General features: G+C 38.9%; 1 long non-coding RNA gene across 1 annotated transcript; it reads left to right on the top strand.

Annotated features, from left to right (window-relative positions):
• Positions 1-1,102: 1,102 nt before the first annotated feature.
• On the top strand, positions 1,103-26,209 carry LOC128852321 (uncharacterized). The gene is made up of 4 exons (XR_008450082.1): positions 1,103-3,101; positions 11,071-11,176; positions 18,880-19,048; positions 25,660-26,209. It is a non-coding gene; the product is annotated as an uncharacterized LOC128852321 (long non-coding RNA).
• Positions 26,210-26,347: the final 138 nt, after the last annotated feature.

The following is a 26,347-nucleotide window of genomic DNA, read 5'->3' as shown; positions in this document are numbered from 1 at the left end:
GCCTACTCTGCAAAAAGCCAGCAAAACTGGCTTCAGCTGAACTTGTGAAACCCTTTATATTTGTGACATAGCATATGTTTTACACCAGGACTTATAAAACTTTTATAAAAGAGTCTGTTATTGAGCCTCAGATCATTTTGATAGGCTGATAGGATAGCTAATAGACAACATTGCACATCTGTTCATTTCCTGTGCATAGAGTTGGATTCATCAGTGAAGAAAGATATTAAAAGTCAATAAAACAAAAAGAATGCCTAACCACAGATTCTTAACACACAATGAAGATACTTATTTTATTAATGAATATAATGCACTTTCTCAGAAAAGATAGTTTAGACCTTAATTTTTAAGAGGTTGTTTGGATTTCTTACATGAGTAAATGTATTTGCTTCTGTCTCTGCCTAATCTGCTTTGTGCCTGGGTAACCCAGCAGGGACAGAACAGCACTTCTTGGTATTCTCGGAAGGGGTGAATTTGCCTTGCTTTGAAGATGAGGGAGGCACAATAGTGGTTCAGATACCACATGCGGATTCTCCATAGAGGTTACACTTCACCCTGCAAGAACTTAAAATGTCAGGATGGCCTCAAAGTGCAGCGATTCCAGACATCCAGTACATGACATACAAAGTAAAGAAGAGGGAGAAAAATGTAGCTGCTGCATTTCTTGAGGCCTCTTGGAATATCAACATAGGTAGGTTAGATATATACTGTGTTTCTCTGCAAGGTACGAAGCTGGAAGTTGCTTTGGTTTATGAGTATAAATCTTTTCTTGTAGGTATCTCTGCAGAGTCATTTCAGTGATATGTAACAAGTAAGAATGTGCCCTTGCTTTACCTTAACAGACAAGGCAGTCCTTCCCTTTCCAGGAATATTAGTATTAATTTATCTTGGAATCCAGCAGTACCCAGGCTGAGACATCTGGTAATGACATCTGTGTGGCAAGTAAGCGTTCTGGTGTCTGTAATATTCATATGTGATTGCAAAGGAGACTCAGAGGTTTGGAAAATTACAACAGGAATGAAAGTATGTTTTCCTGAGGAATTCTATAGTCAAGCGGGTCATCCTCTATTGTACCTTTTGTTTGTGAATGATGTAGTAAGGATTAGTGATCTGGGCCTCTGAAGAAAGAAGCATCATGACAGTTTTTGTGAAAGTATTGTTTCTGTTATTAGGTACAGGTCACAAACAAATAGGGGACTCTGGAATCATTGATCTTTTTTTTTTTTTTTTGAATGCTTGTTAATAATGTGATGACTCTCCATAAATTGTAACAAATGTATGATCGTGTCTTTGCATGGGCTCCTGTCAGTCTGCTCACTCAAGAATGGAGCAAAGACATTATGTAGAGGCATTTTATTGTTTACTTGAGGTTTTAGCTAAGCATGTTAGAAAGATCTGAGTTAGCCAACAATCTGAATATGCCTAGAGTACATAGCTGAGGTAAGATTTATTTGTAAGAGGAAGTTACTAGTTTATTAAATCTACTGCTGGAGTTGGAAAAAAAATACACAACAGTCTGGGCATATGAACCATCCTTAGGGCACTTTGGAGGAATTGATAGCAGCATTTGCTACACTGAAAGCTCAGTGGATATGAACTTATGTGTGTTTGGCTCAATTACTGTGCTCTGAGCAGTGTAATTTAAATATTGTGTGTTTCCAGAAGGTTAACATTGCTGGTACACTTCATGCTCTTCACTGTAAAAAAGCGAGCACTTTAAAAACAGGTGACAATCTTCCATTTGCCACTATGCAATCAGCAAAACCATTCTGTTAAGATAAAAACCTCCAAGACTGAAGTCAATTAGAGTGGGATACTTAAATTTGTTAGGTCCCTTCCACAGAAAATAAATACAGAAATGACATTGTAAAACTGGTGAAAGGTGGTATGCAGCACACTGACCAAGTTGTGGGCTACATTTGCTTAACAATACTTTCAGTACAGAGAAGAGCTGTGGTCTGAAGGAAGAACTGCCCACCACTCCATAGATTAGAAAAGATCTTGTCAAAGATCTGATATCACTGGCGGAGACACTTGCAGAAGCGGTGCCAGGACGTTATAAATTCCATGGCTCCCCTGTAAGCCACAGTGCTGCCATTCCCTGAGAGCAACATCCCACGTTCAATCTAGGGCAAGACATGGTTTTACTAGCAAGTACCCTCTGTGTAAGTGCCCTTAGATCAATGTCTGTTGACGTGATCATGGCAATAATCCCTTCTCCAGTATGCTTACACAAATTACTGTAAAGCAAGACAAGGTATAGACTTAGTGTATATTTATCTATACATTTATCTATACAGCAGTACTTTCAGTTAGGAAGAGCACAGACAGACAAGTTATTGCGAAGCTGGTCATTGCGCAGTGAATTCACCTAAGCTATTCTTGCAGTGATTTGTTCCAACAGTTGTATTCTGAGATACAGTCTTAAATTTCATCAGAATTTAAAGTGAGGCTCATTTTGTGCTATTTATGTTTAGATATCTTTACTAGCTTCGTAGCAAACTTTGTGGATGTCCAACTGCAATGTAGCAGACTTCACAGAATGGTCGTTTATATTTAGATTATCTTCTTGACTTCCAATCACTTCAATTAAGTGACCCATGATTTTTATGTTACAGGACATTGCAAAAGATGCACCTGCCAGTTTTATTTCTGTTTTTACATTGTTGGAAGATGCTTGGAAGTTTGATCTAAGTATATTCCTGAAAACTGACGCTTCTCTGAATCTTTCCAATTTGCTAGAGGTATATTGTGGTGTTTGTTTTGCTGGAGGGCAGCCTAGGGCCTTAAAGGTCCTTTTGAGACTTACAACCCCTGATTCTTGGAACAGAAATGTTGATTCAAAGTTGTGAGTACCTATATGGGGATTTCTAGTGAACTCAATGAAAATCTTGTACAAAATATGTACTGTCACATGCTGGGCTGACTTCTGGGCAGATAAAAAATACCATGCATCAACGTTTCTCATGGAAAATCTCTATTTTTGACTCCGTAGTATATGAGCAGAAGCTGGACATGACATAGAATGTAAGAGAAAATCAAATATGAACAAGAAGAGGTCTTTCTTTACCCATTTGTGGAGAGCCATTTGTAAACATCTGGTAAGTACGTATCTGTTTTAAGGAGTAGAAAACCTTTGAAATGTGCCACTCATATGTGATTTGAGTCCTCAATGTAGCTTGTGGTTATGATTCTGTATTTAGCATATTGCTGTGTGCTGTCCCAAAGCCTTTGCATCACGTAAACTTATCTCAGATTTAATTTTCTTTCAGTTGTAGTATTAATTCAGGGGCAGTTACAGTTTGTTTGCTTAAAAAAATCTGCGTGATTTTTCTTTGCATTTTGCAAACCTCATCATTTTGGAATCCTAAATGGACTGTTAAAAGAACTATTTATTATAATGCTATTATATAGATATGTTTTGACAAAGAGTGTGCATGAGCTCGATGATGCATCAAAGCAAAAAAAACCAAAATGGTCTTTGACTTTAAGGTAAATAATTGAACCTCTGTCAAGATCAAAGTATATGTCACATGCTAGAGTCCTGATTCAGCAAAGCATGTAAAAAGGAATTTCAAGCACAGTGAGCTTTGGTGGCAGCCACTGAACATGGTTGTGTTTACTGCTGTGTTTTCCTGTGATGCAAAACACTTGTCCACAATCAAGTCACCAAAAATAATGTAATCTTTTTCAGTTTTCACATCTTCACTCAGTATTTCTTACACAGTTTTCTTTATTTATAATGATTTGCTTTAATTTCAAGGATTTAAAGTTTTAAAAGTTCCTGCATTTGCATATCTGTTTCTCTTGGTAAATGTGCTTAGCTGATGAGAAATAGCTTGTATGCTTTTCCATGTCCTGGTAATCTTTTATTCACGTATGGTTTATGCAATAGACATACTCACTACCCTTCCTCCTTCTCCATCACCAGGAGCCTTAGAATATGTATGCTGACACCAAATAAATTAAAGCAGTACTTTTTTCTTAATGGAAAATTCCTGATGAGACACTGATTCCCTACATTCCTCTTTGTTTTTCAGGCAGACCAATGTTACAAGAGACCTTTCAGCCAGATAAATAGCGCTTTATGTTTTCGTAACACCCTTCTTCTAAAATGCTTTACAGCAGTAATAAATTAAGCCTTACAACGCCCTGTGTGGTAGGTGACTATTATATCCATTTTATGGGTGCCAGACTTCATGGAATAATCTGCATTCAACATGCCAACACACTATTAACAGCCACTTGGGGTTTCATCCTAGAATGATCATGGAAATGCTGTCTAAAATGTAGGTACCTTGTAAGAGGTACCTACAAGGCAAAGCATTAGAACTCTTAGGAGCAGTGTTAGTCTTTGGGCCTTGAATGGAGATCTTTAGAAAAAAAAGTTCATGAAGAAAGCTGTGATTAGACAGTAAAAAAAGTCTTGGAAAGAATTCAAGATGGAAAAAACATGATAAATAATGGAATGGGGGTTCAGCAGTCTGGAAAGAAAGCTAGTGTGGAAGTGGGACAAGGGGAATCAAAGGAATATTCTTGGCTGTAATCCAAAATGCATAGGAGAGTCTGGCCTCCCTGTAATACTTCAACTGAGATAAAAGCAAGTCATGACTGCTGTTAACAACAGTTAGTCCCAACCTGAAACCTAAATAACTATAAGCAGCTGTACTAACTGAGTTTTTAAATCAGCAGAAGAACAGAGGTACAGTTCTGGGTAGTTAAATAGAAAACCCAAGTTGAGCAATGTATTTGGGTCTGAAACAGGTACCTGACTGGTGGTACCCCATGAGCCAAAGGAGATGTGCTAAGCTTCTTACAATCTCTTTTGCTAAAGTATTTGAAGTCTTTTTGGAGTCTGCAATGATAATAGACAATGTTTTGAGGGAACCCCAAATCATGGAAGAAACTGTGACGTCAAACATGTAAACTCAACCTTGTGACCTGAAGACACAGCATAAGTGGTTTAACTTGGTGGCCGGCCAGCGAGGTCTGGAGGACTGGCTGGTGAATTAAGAGGGAAAGAAAGCCAGTTGGTGTCCAGTTTGGAAACGACAGCTACTACTCTGCAAAAGTCATCATATATATATATATATATATATATATATACACACACACACCCCCCTCTCAAAGCAGGGAGGTTCATGCGCAGAGTGCACAGGAGAAGAGGAACAGAAAAACCTAAGCTAGTTTTAAATAAAGCTCAGTCATTGTATGGGCAGGCATGTAAAGTGTGATGGTCTGCATTAGTGGGAGTCAAGGCATTGATCAAGGATGGACCCCTCCCAAGATAAATTAATGTCATATGATAAAAACTGGTGCTTCATGGCATGCTTTTTGTTTAGATGTTAAAAAATAATATCATACAGGAATAACCTCATTATTCTGCTGCGATGAAATGAGGAATACAGGAAACAAGGACTATCTTCTGTGCTGAAATATTCATAAGTTTTTTTGTTTTCTTTTTCTACTGACACAAACAGTCAAAAAGCAGCCTGGAGGAAATGTCCTTCGCTTTTGGAAAATGAGTTGGTAATTTATTCATATCAGGCCATGTAGTCATTTTGAATTAGCACATTGTGAAATCTACTAATAAAATGAAGTCAGTTTACATTTTAAACAACCTTTAATATTTGTAAAAGTAAATATCCCTTAATTTCTCAGCAATTTAGATGTAATGGAAATTGTCAGAAATTTTAATTTCTCCCTGTTTAGCTCACTCACAATGGCTGTCAAACAGTCAAGTGATATGACGTAAAGTACTGCTAATCGTTTCAGCACAAGACAGTGCTTCAAAGGTAAGGCAAAGGATGTGCAGACAGTAATGAAATTTTATTATCAGAACATAGAATTAGAATTGTGACAAGAGACAATGGTGGCAGTGACATGCAGCTAGAATGTTAAGCTTCTGCAATCTCTGAGCTGAGTCTCGCAGACAAAAATAGCTAGAGCTACAGACTTCTTAATAGTCTTAAATGGAAATTGAATGGGTTCAATTAATCAAATGAACAAACTATAGAGAATTACAAAAAAGGCTCATTCCATATTTTCAGGCTATTAACCTGCATGGCCATTATGTCCTGTTATAATGGTGTGGTTTGCAATCCATGTGTTGATACTCTGAGAATACACGTTTTTGTAATTTATAGGGTAACATGTAAGACTCATAGGACAGCATGGCATGATGATTTTTGTAAGCACTCTCTTGGGCAAATCGCACGAAAACAAGTCTTGTTTCACATGATCAAGCCAATTCTGTCTGTGAAATAACACTGCGTATTTCTGAATTGGCAAGCATGAGAAGTTTGCTTCAGAACAGATAACTTGTCCCCAGCATATCCACGATTAAATGATGAATTTACCTGACCTGTGGGCATCAGTTACTATTTTGGTGCTCACTAAGAGTATCTGTTTTACAGACACCTATGAGAATATCAGCTGTTAAAGAAGAAACAGCTTGGATGTTAGTGAGTTCACCTGAATTGAGTCCACAAATATTTGTAAAGGAATTGTCCCCGTCCTCAATGCACATTCCTAAGTCCCTGAGCTGTGACAGGCTTCCAGTTGCCTTGTGAGTCTGAACAGCTACAAGATGAAATGGAAAATGCCAGCTGGATTTTATTAGATTTACTTATTTTTGAATTTCAGTTAAACCTGGGTAAGAGTGATCAAAGTCTGGAAAACTCCGTCTTCTGTGGAGGGGACTTGTCATTTGCTGTTAGGAACTTGGTCTCTGATTGTCGGATTCAATCTCATCTACAACGGCATTGGAGATAGAAAAGTATTTGAGAAGGGTTGTAGACAAAGGATTCGTTATATCCTACAAGTGCACCTTAGGCCCTTTTAGAGAATGTCTGTTCCCTAGGAGCCCTGCACAAGTATAAGGACTTTGTGAAAACTCACCCCCAGCATGGATGCAATAGTAGTGAACTCTTCTGCAGCCTCCATTGGACACTACCCAGCAGGAAGTCTGCAGTGTCAGGCGCTGATTTTCCCTCCTCCGTCTGCAGAGTACCTATTGGCTTTGGGGAATGAAACAGAAGTGTTCTGAGTGCAGAACTGACATTGGAAAGTTGTTGCCAAATTCCTCCAGTGCACTGGAGTAATAGACAGTCCTTAGAGTATCGTTTCTAGCTTCATTATAAATGGGGATGGAAGTTCCATTGTTTTCTTTAGGAGATACTTGTGCATTCTGACTGATCTCTCAGCAAGAAGGGAGGCTTTCCTCTGTGTAGTGAAAAGGTCACAAAAATCATGTAATTTATTAGCCCTACCACATAATTCCATGAACCTGGCAATACCGGTTTCTACATAAACAGGTTAGGCCCCAATATGTATTACTAAGAAGCTGCTTTTGCCTGTCAGGATAGTCCAGTTTCTGAGTCCTTGTCAAGACAGTCTATGCCAGGTGCTTACTTCTCAGAGCTGCTGCATTTTCATTCCAGGGAACGTGGCTGTATCCTACCACTCCTTTTCCTATTCTTTTTCTACAGTGGCTGCATTTTATTTTCCTTATAAGCTCTTCCATTCTTTCTCTCTCTCTCTCTCTCTCTCTCTCTCTCTCTCTCTTGCCTTTTCTTTCTCTGTAGTTTTTATTCTTGCAGAGGCCATCTCCAGAGAGCCCTAAAATAGATAATTTGTGTTCCCTTGTGCTCTTTCCTGTGCCACACTGCCACTCCCCTGCCAGTGCTGAGTGTAAACATGTAAGGATTAAAGCTATGCTAGTACAGATACTTGCCAAGGGCAAACTGTAATCCAGAGTGCTTGATCATTAGCTGAAAGCAAAATGCACATCCTACATGCACATATGTTGTCTGTTTACAGTTTTGATTCCATTGCTAAGTTATGCAAGTCTACCAGTCAGGGAACAAAACCAATACCACATATGTTTGGTGACTAACCAAAACCATGATTTGTCTTCACAATAAAAAGCAGGCAGAAAAAGAGCTAAAAGCTTGTATTCCACTTAATAACGCAGTTTGGAACTGAAGTGACACATGGTTTGAAAATATTTTGGGTGTTACGTTAATAGTAAATCTAGAGCAAATTCTGAATGGGCAATATTCAGCTGTGTTGCTGCAGGGAGAGGAAACATTGCCACATGGCTTAAGCAGTACTGCCAGCACCACACATACGGTGAATATCTGCAGCAAACTGCTCTGCAGAATTTAACTACTAAATAACAGGTTCCAGTAAGTTTCAGACTCTCACAATTAGTTCATGTGCAGCTGAATACATTAGAAAAGTGGTCATAAATGAATCCTTGTGCCTTGTTTGTTGAAAAAAGAGGCTCTGAGGTCTGACTCAGGAGCTGGAGGTCCCAGACCATACTGACATGGCCTTATTCCTCCTGCTCCACACCAACAACTTGAGAGTAGCCTCTCTCCCCTCACTAATGAGGATGTTGGAGGATTAATGAACTGAGGACTATGATATTCTTACAAGGTCATAAAGCTGTTTAAAATGGGTGGAACCATAGTGTTGTCCGCCATATCCTCTACTAGCTCCTCTGATACCTTATTGCTCCTGTCAGTGATATCAGTGAAGCTTTGTGTGAATGTAGGAGTCTCACTGCAAGGGCAAAGGAATATGTGACGGCTTGGTAGAAAGCTTCTTATCTCCCTATGGTATTCCTGAACAATGAGCTTCCCTTGATCTGGAAAACCTCTTGCATGTAATATTCACACATATTTTGGAAGGACTGTTAATTACACAAAATGTGTTGCAAGAAAAACTCAGATTAAAAATGTGTTCTTATTGGAAGCAAGAAATTGTTATCCTGGCAACAGCAACCATCTGGGGCTTTTGTTTTTTTTCCATTTTTTTCTTTTTTTTCTTTTTTTTTTTTTTTAAGCCTTGCATTGGATTTACAGTGCCCTGCAAGAGGCTTTTTATGCTTTAGTTTCTCCTCTGAGTTATAATGACCAGGTTTGTCCTTCAAGTAGAATTTCATGTGATACTCTGCAGGGGAGGTCTGATGCTCTCATTGGACTCAGGCTGGTATAAAAGTGTCTTAGCAGAACCAAGTTAATTCTTGGATGAGAACGTCACTTTAGACAAGGAGCTACTGTTCAAATTTTAGTTAAAATGCACTTATGCACTTCATGGAATAACATTTCTTGGAAGTGAAAAGCTTTATGTGCAGAGGGATATTATACGGAACTTATTTTCCTTCAAATTAAGGTGGCTCTTGCAAAATCAGTAAAAAAGCTGCAGAACTAACTGGCTTATCTGAGTGTATTGGTATTAGTATCATGTATTGGACTGGGATAAATTAACAATTTTTAATTGGTACCTCTCCTAATAGAGTTGAAAATGCAAGCACAATGTTTCAGTAAGGGGGAGAAACCTTGAAATTGTCATAAACCTCTTCTCTTCACCTTTAATACAACCTCTTGGTTTTTAATTACTCCTGTAAAGTGGAGCAATCACAGGGTCCTCCTGTGACATTTTCAAGTTTTCTGTCTGCTCCACTTACAAGAAACAAATGGGTCTGCTCAGCTCCATCTAGATTGAGTTTTTCATGAAGTCATTACTTCTGTCACAGGGACTATTTTCGAATTGAAAAATCTGAAACAATAAATGATGGTGAAGCAGTTAATAACTGTTAAGAAATCACATTTGGAAAATTGCATTTAAGCAATAACCTTTCTCCCTGTAATTAAATGACAGAAAGGTCCTGGTTTTAATTAAGTCAGCAATTTATAGTTATGAAGCTATACTTCACTATGCAGATTAGAAGATGATAGGTCACAGAACACCCTGAGTGCATTTTTAGCGGAGCTGATCTGGTAATTACTCCACTGTTCAGTGGTGACCACAGTGAACCGTATCTCTAGATTAAACAATTTTCTTTTCCCTGCTCCATGATGTATAACCAGGATGAGTAAATGTACCACTAGGACTGCATCGAACATCTTTAAATTAAAATGGATTTTAAATGAGGGGGCATGAGCGAAGAAAGTAATGTTTGAAGAACAGCAGTAGAAATGAATGGGCCACTAGGCAAGTCTTGCAAGCAGAGAATATATCATTGTTTTACAGGGCTTTCTATCTTGCGCCTGAATGTTTGGTGCAGATTTATGAGGAAGTAAAATGCTAATGTTAGTGTATTTATAAACATATGATGGGGGTTTCATCTATAATTTATTCCCAGGCCCTGCATTATGCAGCCTATGAAAGAAAATGAAATGCTGTGTTGGACAGTGAAAGGGTTCATTAATACAGCTTTCACATTTTATTTAACTAACCCCTAGCTCGTATTACACATTGATTATTACATGGTGAGATGTCTTTGAACGCTTATTGTGTTCTGTTCCTCAGGCCTTTTGCTAGCTACTTCAGTAAGATTTCAGCAGCATTCAACTGTCTTATTTCAACTAGCACTAAGTATATTCACTTGGCCTTCAGGCACATGGACAATATATGTATATTTATGGATATATATGTCTTCTGAAAGAGTTGGAGGAACAGAGGTAGATTTCAGTATTACTGCTTATTAGTGAAATGTGTTAATTTAGTTAGATATTAATTAAATAACTTGTACTCAAATTGCGCCACAGAATCAGTTCTAATCAAATATAACTACGGTGGAAGCCTTGCTGAACCAGAGATGGTAAATAAGGAATATTCAAACAGCACTTTAGCTTACAGTTACTACTTCCTTTTAGTCATAAACAAACTAATTCATTGACCAGAATAACTTCTTTAATGGGTCAAATTAGCTATCAGTGTAAATTGCCAGCACTATGTGGAAATCTGTTGAGATTTGCCAGTACACCAGTCTGGAATTTACTTACAGAACTCAATTTTCCCATTTATTAAAACAGAGTGTGTGTTAAGGGGAAGGCTGGCATATATGGAAAGGGATGAAAAGGCGGTTACAAGACGATATTTATGAGAGTGGACATCAGTGACTATTGACATTAAGTGAAGACAGCAGATGATGTTTTTCAAGTTTACTGATATAAATACGTGCTTACAATTTCTTTTTACTCTATTTGCTGGGCGATTATTTTATTTTTATTCTCAGGTTTTTGCGAACCTTATTCTGATTCTCTCTGACTTTAACAGGAAGGGGATTCAGCCAGCAGTTGGCAATGGCAGGATTCTGTCAAGGTTGAATCAGTCTAAACAGAGCAAGGACAAGAAAGACAACAGCAGTATCTCTCAAGCACAGGTACTGGTGCCTTTTCTTCCAATTTTGGGGGTTGAGAGGGGCGCAACATATTTTCTTTTCCTTAACTCTATGGATGTTAACAGTCCTCAGTGGTACTGTAGCATCTTATGGTAAAGATGTTTCAGAAACCTACAGTGTTGAAGGAACCCAGTACTGTAGATCAAATTCTAGGTATTTTTAAAGGTCTTCCCTAGCAATGTATGACATTTGGAATTGAAATGTTGGAGTTGCAGAGTTGCAGAGCCCTACTCCCTGAAGATATAGTGCAAATAACAAGGAGACTCAAATGCCTCCTGCATCACTGTGGACAGAGCCAGTATAACCAAAAACCCATGTCCCTCCAAATTCTAGGATCTACAATCCATTAGAGCTCTGTGAAACTCGAAGCTTAGAGATGAACACCTACTCTTTGCTAGCAATTACCATCTGTCATACCAACCTCTTGTTATCAACAGATCTGCTTATCATCTGACTGGAAGTTGATAAAGGTAAATCTCTAAATCCGAGATCTTAACTGGCTTCCACAGAAACTGAAAGTTTTCCTTAACTCCTCTGTTAAGACAACCAGCTAAATCAGCATTTGTTTTATTGCCTTTGAAGAGCATGAATTTACCATTTTGCTTTCTCCTGAGACAGCTGGAGTTACTTGTACTTGGAGGTACAAATTTCCTTCTCTTCCTTGCAGAATCTAAGGAAGTTTATGGCAATATTCCCTGTGTACAAGGCCATCAAAATGGCTGTCATGAAGCATGGGGACATAAAATAAATTAATGACAGAAGGAGTACGCATAGGGCTTATCCTTCAGTGATCGTGTATATCTGCCATATAAGGACAACTAGAGGAAATCTCCCTTCGAGACAGCCCATTCTTACTATGTTACATCTAGAAAAGAGACATACAATTAAGGTGGGCAGGAAAGAATTTGAATTATGGAGAGGTACATGCTTCCTGATGTGTTTGACAGCAGAAATCAGACAGGGAAAGCTGATGAATTCTTATACTTCTCAGGGGAAAAGTGAATTTGAATCAATGTGACAAAAAATTGTCAAGTGATACTAGCATGCTTTGGAAGAAGCGGTAAAATCCTTCCTCCCCCCTCTTTTACTATGGATTTCTTGAAGAACACCTTTTCAAAGTCATTTTAGTTATGGTAGCTTTGCAGAGAAGCCTACAGGAAAATGCTGGAATAAAGTACTTTTACCGTACCGTGAATCAGAACGTTATCTTTAGTCTCACCACTTTACCTACAGGCAAGGGTGGCGATACTTACACGAGCTTCCAAGCAGTCCCTGCAGCTGCTCAGTTTCTGATTCTAAGTTCTGCATCTAATGTTGAAACAATTACGCTCATCAGTTTTAATTATTCCATTGGATCACTGTGGTCATAGAGAGGAAGAAATATCCACATATTAGTGGGATGGGTACTAGCACTTACTCATTTCCTTCTTTTGAAAATGACTTTCTTTAATGACAAGGAGGTTACGTATTTACTATTTCAGTTATCACAGGAAAGCCCCTATGGGAGGTACTGTACAAACAGAACAAAAAACTGGCCCTGCCCCAAAGTGCTCTCAGTTCATATACAAAATTACAGAGACAGATGAATTCTGAGAAGTAGTTCTGTGGTGTCTAATCCAGAGAAGAGAAACGAAAGCTAGTGACTCTTATAGTGAAAAATACGTCAAGTGAATGATCTCTTTGGGAAGTGGGAGGTGTGAACTAGGGCTGCTGCTCAGGTGAAAACATGGAGGAAAAATGTGCAGCTCCACAGCTGCAGGAATAATGAAGTTGCAGAGACTGTGACTGTGTGTAGGGAGTAGAACCATGAGTTGGAATATGGAAGGAAAGCTGGTTTTACCATTAACTTTTCCATGTGTATGTTATGGGCTAATCCACTCTTGTCTCCATCTTTAAAGGTTGTTGGGAGCTCTGAAAGCCTTCTGATGCTTTATTTCAAGGACTACAAAGTCATCCAGATGGACATTTTATTAAAAATCAGAGAAGTCAGTTTTAAGAAATTTCAGATTTGAAAGTAAAAATTGAAAGGGGCTGCATGAAGTAGATGATGCATTGTGACTAGATTATGTCTAACATAGGAAGCTCAGCAATGATAGTAAGTATTCACCCAGCTTTTTTCAGGAGGTCAGTCAGGACATAAGCATGTAAATATCTGTAGCAGTCTGAGCCTCGTTTCCTACAGCCTCTCCAGCTCAGTGTAAATTATTATAGAGAGTAAATTAGAATAGCATTTCAGAAACTTCAACAGGTGCTGGGAATCAAAATGCAAAGCCACAAACATCAGGTCCCCTGTGCCCCATTCTGTCCTGTACTGCACATAGTGCTGTCAGCCCCCAGCCTGGACTGCTGAATTTGCACAGTGAAATACTGGATTTCTTCCACTCAGTTTTGATGGGGAAAAACTGAGGTTTGTCAAGTTGAGTGCTGAAAGTTCTAATATTTTTTTTCTGTCAGAAAGCCTCGTTTTCCTGGTAACCATGGGACCATCCAGTCTTCTGGCTTATGGGAGGATCATCAGACCCACATTTTTTGGCAAGCTGCAGAGCTGACAGTCAGTATTGAAATGTGGGTTTTGCTGAGTAGCCTCACAGTGCTGCCAAGAGACCCTTTAAATTCTTGTGGATTTTTTAAATCTCTTTCAGAGTATTTTACTGATTCTTCTGCGAATTCACTTGACTGCTTAAAAAAGCCGTGACACTGCATTTTACTGATGCACTGTTGAAAATTGCCAAAAAAAGTCACTTATGTATCAAAACCCTTATGTATGCTTATGTACTCTATTGTTTTAATTGTACCAGATTAAACAGATAGCTGTTAGAAATATCATACTGTCTTCTAATAAGGGAGTATGCAAAAATTTTAGGAACAGTCCACTAATGAGAAATCATTCCTCCATGTTCACTCAGAGAGATCTCTGCCAACCTTGTACCAAGGGCAGTCCGGAGTCTCATGTTGTGTAAGTGGTCTCTGTTACATTCTGCTCCCTGTATGAACTGCTGACTTCACAGCGGGATACTTTATCTTTGATTGCAGCATTCATGTCTGGCAAGAATAGGACATCTCAAACACTGTTTTTACACTTTTCAACACGCAAATGGGAACTACAGATTATGTTTGCTGTGTCTCACCTCAGGCTGTGTGGTGCTAGAATACAGTTGTCTTTGTGCAGAGTCCCATCCTTAGTTGCAGTTTGGTCTATCTCAGGGTGGAAGTCACATGGCCGTTTTGTTAATTTAATATCTCATCTAAAATAGCAGCATGTATGGGTCTTTTGAGTTTCTTAACTGTGCTTTTTAAATTTTACTTTAGAAGTATACAGCAGAGTAAGTTTACTTCTTTCTGTACTGTGAATCTATAAAAAAGCTATTTAAAGCATTTCTTCTGTGAAATACCTGTTGTGGGTAAAGACTGAGTGTTAAGTCCATTATATAAGGGATTATATTAAATTTACTTAGTCCCAGCACCTTGCTGTGTCTTCCCATTGACTCACTGGTACCCTTTGAAGGTCACAGTCTGTGCCTGAGTTTCCTATTGAAAAGTAAGCATAGTAGCACACTGGAGGTGTAGCAAGACTAATTGCAATTGGCACTGATGTGGAAAAGAGGGTTTAAATGTCAAGGGAGAGAGTGTCATGGCAGTATCTAAGGAAGTGACTTTGAGCAGGTATTTTTGTATAGTATCTTCAAGAACTGTTAGCCTGAAATCTACAGGGTGAAAAATGTTCTCTGTAATGTTGCTGGCAGTGATTTGCAGTCATTTCTGGTACAAATGGACACAACTCCGTTCTATTTAAGGAAGGTTTCTGTAATGTGTGCAGGTCTCCCACTGATTTCAGTGAAGCTGTGCCCACTTACAAAGCTTGTGAACCTGGCCTGTGAACTCTGCCAGTTGCTCATCAGGTCTGAAATACAAAGCCAGCCTGAAAGCTGACAATATTTATGTAATTCTGCCTGGAGATTACTGTCTTGGGGTGAGCCCAGCAAGGAAGAGAAATTTTGCATGCTCAGACCAAAACCAGTAACATTTAAGTACTTAATTTTTTTTTCCTGGAAGATTTGTCCATTAACTTTAATGAAGCTTTTTCTAGGCTTACAAGCCTGAAGAGAGCTATTAAACAAAAGGGAGAGTTTGCTTGCCAGGCATTTTCTCTGCTCTCTCGGTTCTGTTTCTTTATGGCCAGAGAAACACTTTCAGCCATATGTCTTTAAAGCAATGCTAACACTTAGTGACCAGTTAAGTAAATCCCACTTGTTAAATTCCTGTGGCTGCATTATGCTGGGAGCCTTACTCTAAGGGCCGTGTTCTGTCACTGCTTGTTTTTTTCCACGTTAAATGAAGTAACTTAGATGGGATACACAAATTGGTGATGCAGTGTAATCCTCTTCTGCCACTGAGAGGTGGCACAGTGCAAAACTATAACTTTTATTTTCTTCTTCTGCAAAAGGTAAGCCACATTTTGTTTCCTGAGCCTCAGGCTAATGGGGATGCAAGCCATTCTGTAGATGGCCTTCTTTACTTGTGGCTCTCACTGCTGAGGCAGAAGTCAAAGGATTTGTGCAGGAGTTGCTTTCTCAGAACCTCTTCAGTTTGCACTTGGACCAGTGGAATTAGAAAACTAAATGGTAGTGAGACAGTTTGGATGTAGTGTCTCACCTTCATGGAGCTCTTCCTGCCACAGTGGTGGATATAAATGTCCCTAAAAATCTTACAGGTTCATGGTTGGAAGTCTTGAACTTCCTCAGGACAGAAACTGCAACTGCTGAGGTCTTTCTCCCAGGCAAAAGAGACCAACGATGCTTTTGCCCATTTGCCTGCCTCTCTATGGGCTGTGTCCCTCCCATAGCCTTCACACTTAACAGCCCCAATTCCCTTCACAAACACCAAGATGCCCCATTTATCTTTTATTTTTCACTGGGATTAAGACCCATACGTTCTAGACGCACTCCCATTTAAAATGAGCACCTAATTTGTACCTATACCATCTGTGATATAATCTTGTCAAAAAATGCCCAAGATTTCTTTGTGTACCAGATCTCTTCTTTCAGTTACAAAATACTGTTCATAAGTTCTGACCTTATTTCTCTTACGAATTGCTTATATGAATTTCTCTTGCTTGAAAATTAATTGATCATACATTAAATTGTTTTCCCTTGAGCAGGAACTATTCTGTTTCCTGTGATGTTATAGTAAGCTGTCTTTGGGCCAAATATTTAAAGGTATTTAGGTGCTTAAAGATGCAGGTAATGTGAATTTTCTGAAGTACCTAGCTGCCTAATACACAGTGATTTCAGTGGGAGTTGCCATCTAAGAGGTTCTAAAAATCCCACTGTGCACCCATCTGCTTCTTTAAGCACCTGAATTCTGCTAAAAAATAGGTTCTTCCCTCTATCAGTAGAGACAAATTTTATTTTTCTTAATGTGGACAGACCTTCTTAATACAGTTTCCCAGATATTGCCCGCCACTTTTAACGTATTTTCATTGTTTTGATTATGATGTCAAATCTAGTTGATGATCATGTTTATGCAGTTCCAAGCAGAGCGTGGGCACACAGCATCTATCCTTTATGACATGAACTTGGCACAGCATCTAATATTAATAAATCAGGGCTAACTGGTTTGTAGGCAAGCAAACTGTCAGGAAGTTACTGCAACTTTTGCAGTATATTAAGTGATCTGTGTTTTGTTCTAACTTTTAAAACCCTCTTTGAAAACCAGTATTCTGTTTCTCATTAGCTGGTCTTTGATCCAGTGAAAATATCATTCCCTTGAGTTAATATTTCATCTGACTGTAGGGCCATGTAATTTGCTAAGACACTAAGTCAATAGGTCTCCTCTGGCTTACCCCAGCAGGACTTGTATGTGTAGGCAAAAAATTCTCTGCAAAATATGAATAATGTGGATCTAATCAAGAATTTATTTCTTTGGTTAACCAAAGCAAAAAAGTGGAGTGTGAACATCAGTCCATCTCTGCACAAAAGGAGCTTGAGGGAATGAAAACATTTCATTTTGTATCAATTCACATTCTCAATTTAATACATAAACAGGAGTGTCAGGACATGTGCATCTTTCAGAGCCACGGAAATAACAGTAGTCTGATTTATCATTATTTACCAGCTTAGCCATCCTATCTGTATGCTTTCTATTATGATGTGCTTGGAAAGCTCAGACAGTCCTTCTGCATTAACCTCCACCTACTGTTGTCATCTTTCCCTCTGGCCGCCCTGTGCTACATTCTCAAATTGTAATTTCATTGCACAAGGTGCTATAGAATGAAAATAAACATTTGTCTGTAGAGACTTTGCTGAGTCTAGAATATTCGGTTTGGCTTAAGTTAATTTAAAAACAAGCAACCAAAATTGTGCTTTTACTTTTTTAAGGCTTTTCCAGGGATATTTCATTCCATCATCTCCAAAGGAGCGAAACATTTACGAATATGCATTAATCCTCACTGGGAATTGATCCAGAGCTTGTTTTAAGCGTATGGTTAAGTGGTTTGTTGAACTGGGGCCATAGCTGCCCAGGCCCATCTTTGGCTGAGCTTTAATTGAGCAATGTGAACATTTGAATTCATTTACTTGCACTTGTGAGTTTTATTATACATATATATATTTATTTAAATTGCTCTTGGTGAGATTTATAAGAATTTGTGCACATCTCTTATTTGAATCCACTATGTGAGAAAGGGTCAGGTCTTTGATATGACTGAAAAATAAAGATCATCTTTAGTTCAATACCTGCCTGAGAAGGACAGGTACATTTCTGCTATATTTTCACCGAGCTGAAAAAAAGACTTAGATCTGCATTTTGTGATTTTTTTTTTTGGTCTTTCATTGGCTTTGGCTTGCTTTTTTATTTTAAGTCTTCCATTTTTGAGGGGGATATGTGATAAAGAAGAGCCCTGGTGTAGAGGAACCTTATGCTCTGGTTGATATGTTAACATATCACTGATCCAGTGCAGCTCATTCATGAGTTTTCAGCTCTGACAGGTTGAATGCCCAGAGTGGTCACTGATTAGACTGCCACTCTTAATATTCTCATCCCTGCAGTTATCAAGCAGGAAAACAGTGACAAGTATATCTAAGCAGCGTGGGAAATGCAGAATATGAGAAATCATGGACTGTAGCATCTTCTGGCATTTGTTGAAACTCTAGTGGCGTTTAGTGTGATAGCACAATAGTCTCGATCAGAAAAGGAATCCAAATCTTGGCAAATGGAAGGCAAATCACACATCACATTTGCAACTTGTACATTGCTGCATGATGCCTTAGGGGGAGGAGAAGAATTTCATAGTACTGGGTGATTCCTTTGAGATTGGTTGTTTTGTGTTCAGTTGTGCTACTGAAAAGATCTGACCCTGAAATTTCAAGGCCACCTCCTGAACTCCAAAATCACTATTCATCAAGACAAAACTCTCAATAAAGTCACTGGGAGTCTTCCTCAGACCTAGGGATATTAGAATTTGAGGATCGTTATTGGTTTTCTTTTTTCACGAAGATGGTTAAAGCATACCTATGACCATAAATGGTGATTTCAGTCCCAAAAGAAGAAATTCTGTTTTTCCTGGTTTTAAAGTAGACTGACTAGGCATCTTACTGTTTTAGAGCATTTTTTTGACATGTTGTAAAGTGAGATTTTTTTTATTCAGTTTGGGCAAATTTGTTTTTACACTTTTTTTTCTTTCCCAGATTTGGGTCCCTCCTTTGTCCTGCCTTTGTCCTGCCTTCTTGATGAGTATCCAAGGAAAAATTTTAATTCCCGGGTTCCATAAATGCCCTGGTCCACTACCTGAGGCTGAGATGCATGCAGTTGGTCAGGGCAGTCACCTGGGATGTGCTGAGGACAAATTCAAATCAGGTAAAGCTCCAAGCTGAATTTGGGTCTCCTGTGTCTCAGATGAATATTGTAATGTCTTGATTCTCTGTCACTTTTTCTCCAAAAAGCCTGCAAGCGTTCTGAAAAATATTTCTCTGACCTCCTTCCTACCAAGAAAAAAAGGAAAAAAAGGACAAAGTGAATAATTAATCAGCATTTTCCAGTGAAAATTTTTTATTACAGTATTCCTGATTGGTGGTAGACATTTTCTTAAAAGCACCTGTACTTAGGTTCTTGCTAAAAAGATAAATCTCCTTAGAATATGGGCTGTGCCATGTACCTTTTACAAACAAGGAACATACTTCTGAAGTTGCACACATCTGAACTAGGTGATCCAATAAACATTTTAATGAGAAGAAATTAGGAAAATAAACTGTTTGTGACCCAGACTGGTATGTGCTGGTCTGTTGGCTATGGTGAGCACTTCCTTCTATCTCTTTCTTGTCTTTTCACCCTCTTCTGTGCTGTGTTTTTAAGCTCTGTGGCATAGTTCTGAAGTGTAGTTCTAGTAAGAGTGAATTTGTTTTCCATCCTCTGGGTACAGTTTTATGTACAGCGTTGAGCAGGGCTCTGCACAGCTGCCCTGGTGACTTGGGAAGAGATGCTGCGTAGCGGTACACTCTCCTGTTCTTCCTCGTTGTGTCACAGGGAGGTTGAAAGCCACATTGAACCATGGTAATGGTGGGCAGAGAGCAATTCTGCATGTTTTACACAAATGGAAAAATGAGCAGTCCTCTGCACTCCTTTGAAGGTAGCAATGCTTTAAACTCCAAGTGGAGTTGAACATCTATTTTCTCCTGGAAGCTGAGGACTTTGGTTAGAAATGGGTGCATCCATATCTGATTCCCTGTGCAAGTGAGCAGCTGGATGCATGGCTCTCACATGTGTGCACATTAATGTGTGTCCATCTGTAGCACCAGTTACTACCCAAGATTGGTGGACGGATAAAACAAAGGAAAAAAAGGCAATAGCTGTTCTCAAGAAGTTCTGATGTGAATTAAGCCTTAACAACAATTTTTTTCTGTTCTAACTAAAAATTACTCTATTTTGGCGGGGATGTTGAAGTATTGGTTATATATGGAAAAATCACCATATCTAGGGTTAGCCCCAGGGTTCTCATAAAGTCAGTCTGAAAAATTGTCACAGCTGTACCCCAAGTTATGTATGTCCATAGCCTGTTCTGCCCTTTTTGCTCTACAAAAGGTGATGAGGTCATCATCCCTACAGCTCTCATCTCTCCACCCCCGCTACATGAGGGAAGAAAGGGGAAGCTGGTGACAAGGGTAGAAATCCTCAACTTGAATAGTAGAAAAGGGACAAAGACGTGGTAAAGGTAATTGATAAAACATGGCAGGTCACAAATGTGCTGCTTATACAAATTATTTTTCTTTTTAAAATTATCCAGCTATGTGGTGCTTAGGGACATGGTTTAGTGGGACTTGGCAGTGTTAGGTTTACAGTTGGACTTTGTGATCTTACAGGTCTTTTCCAAACTAGATGATTCTATGATTCTTTGTAGAAATATGGGTAAAAATGCATGGCTTTTGCTGCTTTTGTGACCATATATAAAGTGTTATGCTAGCCTTAGCAGGGAGACTGTGTATTAAACATCTGGGGGGTTATTGTAAGAGTATTAAATTAGAACTGGAAATAATGGCATAGAATGTGATGAAGGTCTGTCTTGTACTTCCGTCTGTTGCACTGAGAAGTGAAGGAGTCCCATCTGCACATGCTGCTTTCCCAGAATGTAAGGGAATTTGGAACAAGGTAGCTGTATTCTCCCACAAAATCTCTGCTATGCAAAAGGAACATTTCAGGATACCGTTGCAAGCATGAGTGCATCCTTAATTCTGTTTTCAAAGGCAAATCATTTCAAGTAGAGTGCATAGAGGTCATGACGCAAACACATCTGGATTTCAGTTGTTGATCTGAAATATTCACAGTACAATATGGTAAAAGCAGATGTTGGATTGACAGTCATCAAAAATGCGAATGATCACATGAGAAATCCCATCTGTAGTTTAGTTGGAAGCAGTGAAGCCTACCTGGCCACCCTTGATTTTGTTCTGGAGTTAAAAACATTTGCCTGTACACCTATTGTTAGTCATCACTCTTTGTTTAGGTATGGGAGATTCTTATAAATGCTTAAAAGGTTTAGATGCAAACTGTGGTAAGGATTGAACTGGCTGTCTTAATCAGAAATACTTGGTTTGAAATGAAACAAAAAAAAACCTTCTTTAAAATATTTAATATAATCATATTTTGTGCATAGTAAGCACTACTGCAGAGGTCAGTGGCATCAAACATAATGGCTTGATTGTTAAAAGACACCAAGCATCTGTGCCATCTGCTGAAGTACATAGGGGCTGCAGAACTTCTGACACCTCTGAAAAAAAAGTAGCTGAGGCAAGAAGAGTGTAACTACGTATGTGAATCAAGGGGTCCATATAAACAGCACCTGATTTTTCAGAGGCTTTTAATTTTCACAACATTTTCACTTTGAAAGTGAATTTTATTGGTGTGAAAACTGCATGTTTGGCCCTCTTTATGTATTTGCTTTTGAGTGTATCCACAAAGTGGAGGATGTTGAAGATTATTTTGTATTCTTAAAGTACCAACGTGTCTGTCTTCCAGAGCTAAATATTTCCAGACACAACGGCTGGGACCAGAACTTCTGCAGAAGTAAAACCCAGGCTATGACCCCTTTGCCTTCTTCACAGCCTCATTGATTCACTAAATGTTTAGACCTAGAGGACCATGTACGGCTCCTGCTGTCACTCCTTGATGCAATGGTGCTGTAAAGGGGTCACAACTCTCCAGCAGACTAAGGGCTCCAAACAGGTGTAACAGAGGGTCAGTTTAGGCACTGTGCAAATTGGAAGAAGGTGATAAGTCCTTGGTTGAAGTTCCCTTCCTTGCAGGTCTCTGAGCTACAGAAATGCTCACGGTTTCCCCATGTGATTCCACAATTAGAGGACACAAAAGCAGGCGTAAAGCTGCTGTTCTCAGGACTGCCCTTTCTGTATTTGGTGCATTTGGTGGCAAGGTGCACCCTACAGGGTGCCGGTGAGATGCGTTGCAGAACTCTGTTTATGATGATCTACTAGAACTGTTTACTGATAAATAAAACATCTATTTATGTTAAACTGCAGCATTTGTCGTTGCAACAGAAAAAAATGGTTGTTACAGGAGCTTTAACGTCACTTGCTTTCATAAGGATTTTAATGCAAAGTCTACATTTGGGAAGGAAGTGAAGAAAGGAACTTCAGTGTGTGACTAAGGATGAATGAAAGATAATGAGTAAGAGATTAAGCAATCAACGAGACAATTATGCATGGACTGAAGCTGGAACTTCACAGGCAGTGAAAGAACAAGAATCACAGAGATGCAAGAGGGAGGGAGTTATAGGGTTAGACCAATGGAAATTGTGTTGGCCACAGTGTTTTAAATGAGGTGAAATAACAAACAGAACAGAGAAGTTGAGCAGAAGGTGAGGAAGTTCTAAGGAAGAGTTGGAGTGAGGAACTATCTGAGTGCATTAGGAAAAATGCACAGGGGAACATGAATGACAGGGAAATTTCTATGTTTTTATGTTACAAAATGAAATGGAGCTATCTCAGAGTTTAAAGTGATTCAGTTTTAGGTTAATTTCCTTTCAAAAAAAAATATTTTATTTCTGAATAGGCAAACATTTAAAATCAAAATGGAGAAAAAACAAGTGTAGTCCTAGAGAGGATGGATGAAGCATAAATCTTGAGCAGAACTATAAACTGTTGAGACAAGGCAATTTTGCTGGATTATGTAGCTCATATTAGATAGCAATAAATCAAACCCTCAAAGACAAAACACTATAGAGAGAAGAATAAACCAAAGACTCTCCAGATAACAAAGGCCAGATACACAAAAGTAACTGAGGAGCTGAAGACACAAATAGATGCCTGGCGGGATTGTAAATGGGATTATTCAGCACAGACACTCATCACCTGCTGGTGATTACTGGCATCTTCAGGCTCCTTCAGCCCCAAACACTTTCTTGACTTAGGTTAAAATTCCCATCAGCCTCAGGGAAACTAAGTCATAGCCTTAAAAGCTGCATTTTTGGTATTACATTCTTAAGATAAATGGGATTTACTTAGTGGATGGGTTTGACCTATTATCAATGTTGACAATACACCTTTTTTAATACAATTCTGTCTTTACTCTAGTTGGGTCATCCCACTGAAATGTGATCATTGCCTGCTGATCCAGGCTTGACTAGATAGTATAATAAATTTTGAGCAAAACTGTGGTTTATTAGATATGACAAGAGAATTCTAGCAGTGGGTACCAGCCACTACTGCTCATTAATACTCGCTTGCTCTCACACTTTGGAAATTAATTTTCTGTACTATGAATTCCTGAGTTTGAGGTAAAGAAAACACATTCCAGCACTGTAAACCACAAAACCCATGGCTGTATCCTGCAGTCCCAGTGCCTTATTGTTCAGATCATCGAGACCTATTACAGTATGCTATGGCGTGTTCCTAATCTATATGCCTTGGCCTTCCCGAAAATTAGTATATGAGAGATGATTAAGACTTGGTACTCACCCTGACATGCAGGCAGAACAGTCAGAGGAGCTGGGAAGCATTTTCAAATCCCCTAGATGTACTGGGAATAGGCCTTTTACCTGAGCTTTGCTATACTGGTAGTTACATATTCATCCAGTATCAGGTATGGCTGTTTTGTTTGTTGATATTAAAAGGATTACTTGAGTCTTAAACTGTTGAGGGTGTGTGCAGGATATAGAAAGGGATTCCTGTCCTTCCTATATCAGAAGAAATAAAAGTAGTACAGATAATAAGATGGGGGTGGAGGGAAGAACATAAATTGTTTTACATCTATTAAAAAAAAATAACAAGAAAAGAAATATTGAGGACATAAGATCTTATTGTGACTGAGAATTACTAGAACATGCCAGACATGGTGAATAAAAGACAAGCAGGCAACATTACTGCTGGAACAAGCAGAAATGTGAAAAAATCTAGGAAAATTTGCCACTAGTCTGATAACAGATGATGATGGCATATCTGTGAACATATGTTATGAAAAAAAGAGTACTATCACAAGCTATGCAGTGATAGGGTCATTGAATATTTTTAGTTCCAATTCTGGTTCTGGTTGGCTTGTGCATCATCTTGAGTTTGAAAGTGCTGTTTAGTTCAGTCTCCCCACAGAATACTGTTCCACAAAATGCTTTAAGTGCATTTATTCAGACAGGAGCCCTGGCATTTGAATACAATATAATTATGATTGCAATCCAAGCCTATATAATTTTAGGTTTGCTTCATCAAAGACTCATATTCTGTTTACTTGGACTTTGCACACTTACAGAATTGAGCTGGCAAAAAATCAGAATGCAGTACTTACCAGTGAAATGGTACTGCTGTGAGTGATTCTTTCAAGTGCCTTTCCCCTTTGGCACCAGAGAAGTGCTTTTTTCACTCTCTATCTTATGATGTGCAATACTTAAAACAGGGCTGCATGGAACACCATGTAAATAAGTCTTCCTGGCTTAGTTCAAAATACAGTTATCTGTTTGAAAAAAAAATAAAAATATCCTTTTCCAAAAGCTTGTCTATACATCAGTCCTGCCCAAGGGCACATTCTATGTATGCTTTCACCATATGTGGCTTTTATATGCAACTGCTTGCTTTGGTATGGACTACAAAATGAATATTTTACCAGTCAGGCAAGGACTGGACAGTAAAGCATAAGACTGTCCACCTGCTATTCCTGATAACCTATTCCTCAAAAAAAACCCCCACCTTACAGTTGCATTCCTCTCCACACATCTCTCAAAGTATGAGGATTCATCTGAGAAAATGTGTTTCTGGTCTCATTGTTTACTCTGCTCTTGCTGCTAGTATGATCCCATTTCCACTCCCCCCTTCTTCTTTAATTACACCCCCTCAGTGCAAAAAAAAAAAAAAGTAGCTGTTTGCGAATGGCAAATCAGTCCATGGGGGCTGCTGGGATTTTAAGGGCAGCTGCTGTTCAATGTATCTGGTGTGTCACTTTCTGTTTTGTGCTACTGTTTTATTGCTGCTGTGGGAATGGAGCAAAAATAGCGGCTACTGCAGTTCTGTTGAATAACCATCAACGTGATTCTAGCCGATGTGTCAGTCCCTCACTGGGCAAAAAAATGCCCATTTTTGATATCCACTGCCCTACCCTGACCTGTAAATGAAAATAGTAACATGCTAAATAGCTACAGAAAAGCATGATCAGCTAAAAGCTGATATATATAGGTGTGTTTGTGCTACTCTGCATTTGGGGGTGTGAGAATATGTGTATGTCTCCAGAAAGGTCGGTACAAGTAAATTATTCATAAGGTGCGTGCAATATATTTAAATGTTAAATACACTGGCTTTCAAATTCAGCGCAACTGTTGAAACCTGCATTTGGCTACAACCATTCAACATTTTAAAGTGAAATCACTAGCAGTCTGCAAATGCTGAGTAAAAATTACACGAACCCCAGTTACTGACATACCACCTAAACTTGCCAGCTTATCCCTTTGTGGAGCTCAGATTTATCTTCCTCCCATGCAGGACTGCTGCTTGTTTCAATTTGAGTGTAAAGGCTTGACATCAGAAGGGTCGACTCATGAAACTGCAAGGAAGAAAAATGCTCTTGCTGCTACGGTGGCTGAATCGCATGGATTTACCCCACCAAGGCTGCTCCAGCCTGTGCCCCACGTTTGGCCTCCGCGGATCTGAACCTGCTGCTGAAAAAGAGTGGGAAGTTATTACATACATCTAATAGCTGCCGGATAACATGGTTCGGTGTTGAATCCATCTGGATTGTTTTACCTCTCTTTTCTGTTCACCAGCAAAAGTTTATCCTGGATCAAACCAAGCTTATCACATACTGAGCCTGAATAGGCTTTTGTTCTGCCTGCTGCGGTTCCCTGAACCGGCTGGATTTCCCCAACAGATGGCACTGCCTTTCTCTCGTAGTTAGCCAAAAGTTTAAAAACATTTTGTTAAAAATAGATGCCCCACATTCTTAATTGGCAATCCTTTTTCTATTTATTGTTAGGCACAAATCAAATGCTGTTTAGCTCTTGGGCAACCTCAATGCACAATACATAAAAGCATAATATAAAACACCCAGATATTTTCTTTTTCTGTCCTGTAGCTGCTTGTTGTATCAGAAAATACTGAACAATTTGTGTTTTATCACTAACGTCTTCAGAAACTTAATTATAATAAAATGTTTTTTTCCATTGTGAAGATA

This window comes from Cuculus canorus, chromosome 5 (genome assembly GCF_017976375.1).
Source record: "Cuculus canorus isolate bCucCan1 chromosome 5, bCucCan1.pri, whole genome shotgun sequence".
NCBI classification, from domain to species: domain Eukaryota; kingdom Metazoa; phylum Chordata; class Aves; order Cuculiformes; family Cuculidae; genus Cuculus; species Cuculus canorus.
The sequence above is the reverse complement of the archived record's forward strand: the minus strand, read 5'-3'. Positions and strand labels throughout refer to the sequence as shown.